This window comes from Bison bison, unplaced genomic scaffold (genome assembly GCF_000754665.1).
Source record: "Bison bison bison isolate TAMUID 2011002044 unplaced genomic scaffold, Bison_UMD1.0 scf7180017864371, whole genome shotgun sequence".
Classification (NCBI taxonomy): Eukaryota; Metazoa; Chordata; class Mammalia; order Artiodactyla; family Bovidae; genus Bison; species Bison bison.
In genome coordinates, this window is record NW_011494943.1 from 6,705,432 (window position 1) to 6,711,558 (window position 6,127).

The 6,127-nt window shown below is 55.7% G+C and overlaps 1 protein-coding gene across 1 annotated transcript in view; it reads left to right on the top strand.

Moving 5' to 3' along the window:
- SLC9A3R1 (solute carrier family 9, subfamily A (NHE3, cation proton antiporter 3), member 3 regulator 1) overlaps positions 1-6,127 on the top strand; it is a 17,297-nt gene that overhangs the window by 814 nt on the left and 10,356 nt on the right. The gene's annotated exons all lie outside the window — the stretch shown is intronic.

A 6,127-nucleotide genomic window follows, 5' to 3' on the forward strand; every position in this document is an offset into this window, starting at 1 on the left:
AGCCCTGCTCCCCGCCTTGTCTTTCTGAAACTCGATCTTCGGAGGCGAGACTGCTTCCGCCCGCCTACTGGGCCAACTGGCAGTTACAGGCTTGAGGCTGCGTCCCACGACCCCTACGTCCCATCCCCAGGCTGGGCTGGGACCCTGAGCGCCTTAGGGAGTGAGGGTGAAGGAGGGCGGCTCAAGGAAGCCCAGTCTCCCTTTCCTCCACTCTGTTGGTGGCTGTCTGCTCCGATCCTTTGGGACCCCTAATTCCACGCCTCCTCCGAGTGGCCAGCTCCCTCCACAGGCCCCTGGGGGTGGCAAATGAAGCGGCCGGACTTCGAAAAGCCGGAGGAATAACCACCCTCTTTCTGTGTGGAGCTGCGGCGGTGGGAGGAGAGGGGAGGGGAGGGGGCCCTTTCCCCCCTTCCCCACAGCCCGCTGGCCTGTGTATCATTAACTTCAGCCTGGTGGACTTCATCCTCCTGAAGTCCAGCGTGACTTCTAAGAAAGAAGCTCCACCATCTGCCGGAGATGTGTGGGGGCGGGGCTGAGGGAGGAGGTGCAGGGGCGTCTGGTCCTGGGGTGGTGGCAGCTCTGCCCCCAGGAGGATTTATGATTCTCAGGAATGTGAGGAGTAAGCTAGCTCGTATCTGGGAGCAGGAGGGAAGACCTTGGAGAAGTGGCTGGCTGTGGGGGGGGGGGGCGGGACAGCAGCCAGGAGGTCACCACGGGCAGGTGGTCTTGCCTGGCACCGGCTGTCCCACTCCAGGCCCTGGACAGCAAGCAGGCTGGTTGCTTTCTGACCACGCTGGGTGTTTATAACCCCAGTCTGGATCAGCTGCAGGAAGGACTTGTACTGAGCCTTCCTTGCCCAGAGAGTGGGGGAGGCCTTAAGGTGAGACTGGAGGGAGGAGGGCCGGGGCCTCCCCTGGGTCTCTTCGGCTTCACCAGCTCTCTACCTGCTGTCAGGGGTGTCCGTGGTACCGGTAGGAGCCTCCTGTGACACAGAAAGGGCACACTTTAGCCTTTCAGTTTGAAGGTGGAGCCTGAGAGGACCAACTGGTTTGGTAGAAGTGAGGTCACCAGGAGCCCTGTCCAGCCGGAGCTGGGTGCTGGGAATGCCAGGGCCACTGGTTGTCCACTTCCTGCCGCTGCCAAGCTGGCCTTGGCAAGGGTGGGGGTGGGGTCAGAGCACCCCGGCAGGGGGTTGACCCCAGGGAGTTGGAACTCACGATCTCTGGTCCCAGACAAATCCAGTTTGAACTTTGTGCCGAGGGCACCTACTTAGCATTCCCGTTTTTTTTTTGTTTGTTTTTTTTTAATGGACTTTAGCACTTGCACAAGTAACCCACACCCCCCCCTCCCCCAAGTTGCAGTCATGTTCGGCTCCTCCCACTGCCCTTCCGGTTTTGCTGCTAGGGGTGGGGGACGCGGAGGCCAGGATGGAGGCTTGACCTTCCATGTGCGCTCCCCTGCCAGGCCGTCTGAGAAGCAGCAGAGGTTGGCTCCCGCTGTCTGGGAGACCACAGAATGGGGTTTCCCCCAGGTGGGGGTGTGACCCCTGCCTCCGTGTGTATGCTTCATCCGGCCAGTTCCTCCAGCCATTCCCTGGGACAGCATCACCAGGCCTCTTGGGATTTTGGGTCAACAAGCAAGTCAGAACTTCTCTGAGCCTTGGTTCTGCCATCGATAAAATGGGAGCACTGGATTCCAGTGACACCTGCCTTCTCTAGGATTTTACGAATCATAATACGCTTGAGCCCCTAGTGGGTGCTGGACTGAGCTCCTTGTGCGCCCAGGCATTTGAATCCCAGCCACGAGCTGGGATCTCCCTTAGCCTCTGTGTAGCCACTCAGCAGTGTTAATCCCCTCTGGTAGGAAATTCCTGTGAAATTGGTATGGTGGGCATGCAGGTGACTCACCCTGTCTTCAAAAAAAAAAAAGCTAATAGACACAAGAGTTCATTGTTCCCCAAGAAGACAAGGGGCAGGGTCTGTATAAGGGATACATACAGCGTTCGCATGTTATTGATTACTTTGAATCTGAATTTATTTGTGGGGGCTGTCATGACATCTCCGTTAGTTCTCAGAAGTGGAAAAGGTTTTGGTGGGGAGTTGTCAAGCAGAGAGGGTGGCAGGTGACATCTCATTGGGAAGAGCGGCCTGGGTCAACAACAGTTCAGGACAGAAGGCAAAGGGGTGCTCGTAGCACTGGTCTCGGAGAAAGGAGTGGGGTGCTTCCAGCCCGGCCCACATCCACCCCAGGGAGGGAGGAGCCGCAGCACCTCTGCTCAGCTGTACTCACTGGGCCACCTTGAGCCAAGTTTCTCTGAGCTTCCATTTCCTCTCGTTTAATTCAGGAGTGACAGCAGCGGCCTCGTGGGGTTGGTGGGTTACGTGAGGATGTCTGTTAAGCCAGTAGCTCAGAGCCTCCACTAAGTAAGCACTCAGTGAACATTGGTGGCCAGGCTCTGGGTTAATAAACATTTCACAGTGATGATTACACGCTCACCCAAGGGGGCAGCCGGGCCTGGATCTGCCCCTCCCGTTGGGCACGGGCAGCTGTGGCCAAGCCTGGCATCCCTAGATGCTCAGTCTGGGATCACTACTGTTGAATAATCAGCCCTTCACAATCTGGTCGCCTCCCTCCCGCATTGCCCCTCTCGGACACCCCCAGCCCACCGAGCCACACCAAGGCCGGATTCCCTCCCAGAGTGCCATGCGCTTTGAGCCTCTGCACCTGGTATTCGCACTCGCGGAGCCACCTCGGGCCAAGTTTCTCTGAGCTTCCATTTCCTCTTGTTTAATCTGGGGGTGACAGCAAACCCTTGGGAACCCTCGGCTCCCCAAGACCACTCAGCTCCCAGGTGGCCTTTCCTCTACCCCGCAGGCAACATGAGCCATCTTGCCTCACCTCTGCCTGCTCCCTGTCCTTCCACTTTTCTTACCCTCCAACGCCCAGTATCTGAATCATCTGTTCACCTCTCCCCCCACCTCGTTCAGAGTCCCAAGGGCAACAGCTGTAGCTTATTTATGTTTATCGCCCCCAAGCTGTCCAGGCTCAGGGCAGGGAGGGACTCAATAATTAATTTTTGCATGAATGAATGAGTGCTAAACAGCCTTGGGGGACCTTTGTCCTAGGTCATCTCAGCCCAGCCCACCTGGGCCTGCTTATGCCTAGAGAGCACACCCAGAAATCGGAATTCCAGATAGAACTTATTGGCTTTTTCTTGTCTACTAGCAGCTTCCATTTTAAAGCCAGAAGTCTGGGAATGCCAGCCCTGCTGGCATCGTTCCCTGCAAGCCTCAGCTTCTTCCTCTGTGAAATGGGGAGAGAGGCTCCCAGCCTGCAGGGTTGTGGGGGAGATTTGATGAAATGATGGGGAGGAAGGGGAGTGTAAGTGCCCAGCTGGGGGGTGGGTTCCTGCCACACCTGACGCTGATCCCAGAGGCAGAGACCGGGTAGGCACCCCGGGTGGCACAGTGCGGGGTGGGCACAATTCGCTGGCAGCCTCCAACCTTTTCCCAGGTTTCATCTCACACAGAGTTGGAGCCAGCGAGGGCAGAGGGGGATTTGAGCTGCAGGGTGTTTGGATTTGAAAGGGACAGGGTGGGACGGTTCCTGTGTCCGTTGGTTCCTCTTCTTAAACTGTTCCTCTTCTTAAACCGCATACTTGGGATTTCTCACTCCCCAGGGATCACCGCCCCCCCCCCCCCCTTATCTTTGGTTCCTGTTCAATCCTGGAGACATTCTCCTGGAGAGAGGAAAGGGGCTTCCTTCTCAAGGAACCCTGTCATGTCTCCATGGGGGCTCTTCTCTGCCTTTGTAGGCTTCCCATCCACCAGCCCCCAAGAAAGTGGAGGGGTTAGGAATTAGGAGAAGAAGGGGCCTCACCAAGGTTATGTGGACGCTGCAAGCCTCTTAGAGAAAGCAGAGCTCTGGTAATGGGAGCTCAAGGCAGAGAAGGAAACCCACATTTCTCCTGAGTCTGCTAATTGCCCGGCCCTGTGCCCTAAAGATAATGATACAAATTCCATTGTTCTTTTTTTTTCCCCCCACTACAACCCTGCAAATTAGGTATTATTTTCTCCATTTGTAACTTGATAAATAATAAATGGTAGCTATTATCTGTGTCTGGCACTGCTCTGTACTAAACACGCCTTACTTATCTCAGTGAATCCCCACGACCACCCTGTGAGACAGAGACTGGCCCTATTGTCTGCTTGTGGAGGTTGAGGCCCCATCAGTTCAGGGGGTGGCCCCTGGCTTCTGAGCTAGTGAGCCCTCACCTTGCAGCAGGGCGGTGTCTGAGAACCCCTCTCACTCCGACTCTGCCCATCACATTCTGAGCCACACCAGGGCCATCACATAGGCATAAGTTCAGGCTGCTGGAACCAGCTCCCTGTAAGGGTTCAGGGTTCCCAGGTGCTTCTGTCTCCAGGGGACATGGTCAGGAAAGGTGTCAGCCCTGATGGAAGGTTTTGGCCCAGAAGGGGCAGGCTCCATGGCCCACCCATCCTTCTCATGTGATGGGCCTGGATGAGAGTGACCCAGTCTGTACCTTCATCTCCAGGGCCTGAGAGCTGCCCTTGCTGGCTCTGGGGCTCCCCTGTAGCACAAAGGACCCCCTGCCTCCCACCCGCGTAGGCCTACCTTGACTGTTGGGTTAGATCTGGGTTCTAGTATCACTCACGGCCGTGGGACTGAGGGCAGAGCTCTGACTTCCCAGGGACAAAGGCTCCAGCCTCTCTCTCTGCTTGTTATAAGGCCGTGATGCCCAAATGAAATAGCAAAGGCCGTAGGGACATAGAAATAGTTGAGAGTGAGACCTCTGGGGTCTGTAGAATGGGCCTTTCGGCAGCCACTGGCCACACGTGGCTCCTAGCGCTTGGAATGTGCTAGTCGAAATTGAGATGTGCAGTAAAGGATGTACAGACCAAAGGATGTAAAATATCCCGTTACTAACTTTTCACTAGATTACCTGTTGGGATGATGATATTTTGGATATGTTGTGTTAAATAAGGTTAAAATTGATTACTTGTGTTTCTGTTTTACTCTTTAATATGGCTACTGGAACCTTCTAAGTTACCAACATGACTGGCTTCTGTTTCTGTGAGACAAACTGCTTTAGTTGTTAAGTTGTGCCCAGCTCTTTGCAACCCCGTGGACTGTACCCGCCAGGCTCCTCTGTCCAGGGGATTCTCCAGGCAAGAATACTGGAGTGGGTCACCATTCCCTTCTCCAGGGATTGAAGGCTTGTCTCCTGCTTGGCAGGAGGATTCTTTACCTTGCCGCTCTAGATCTGAACTCAGAGTCTACCCTCTTCTCCCATCAGCTGCGTGTACTTGAGCAATTTATGCCGTCTATTTGAACCCAGCTTTCCTCCACTGTGAAGTGAGGGTGGTAATACCTTCCTCGAAGAGTTATAGTTGGGTCTTAGTGAGAAAATACACTTAAAAGCCCCAGTGTGGCGCTTGGCACGTAGCAAGTGCTCATTAAAGGCCAGCTGCTCTTTGTTATTTCAGTAGAGTCCCAATTTCACAATCTCCAAGAAGGTCCTTATAGAGCCTCTTGGGACCGCCCACGGGAGTTAAATCCAGTGACTTCTGGGAGGAGGGAGAGGGATGAGAAGGGTGACGGGCAGGCAGGCATGGGGCGGCCAGCCTGGACGGTGTCCAGCCAGGCAGAAGCCCAGGTACCAGCCTGCTCCATCCCAGGCTTGCCCAGCCCTGGGGAGACCTGAGCCAAACACTCCATCGGCGTGTCTCTGGCCAGCACCAGGAGGGAAGAGCCAGGGAGGACCTGGCTCAGGGCCCTTGGGGGGCAGTGTCAGAGCGGTAGCCAGCCCCCTGCCCCTTATCATCTGGATCCCACCCTGCGAGGCTCCAGAAAGAGGCCTTCCTGCTGAGAAGCAGCGGGATCAAGGGCCAGAGTCCCTTCTTTTTCCACAGAGGGAGGTTGTCCGGGATGCCTCAGTGTGTGCAGACCCTGGGTGGGGGTCTTCTAGGGTGAAATACATGAAGGCACATTGGGGTCAGAGGTCATGGCTCAGTGGCAGCCAAGCCCTTGGTCATCCCTCCCTTTGGGTGAGGAGAGGATGCTTTCAGCCCAGAGCCCTGGACCCTGGCCTGCGATCTGAGCT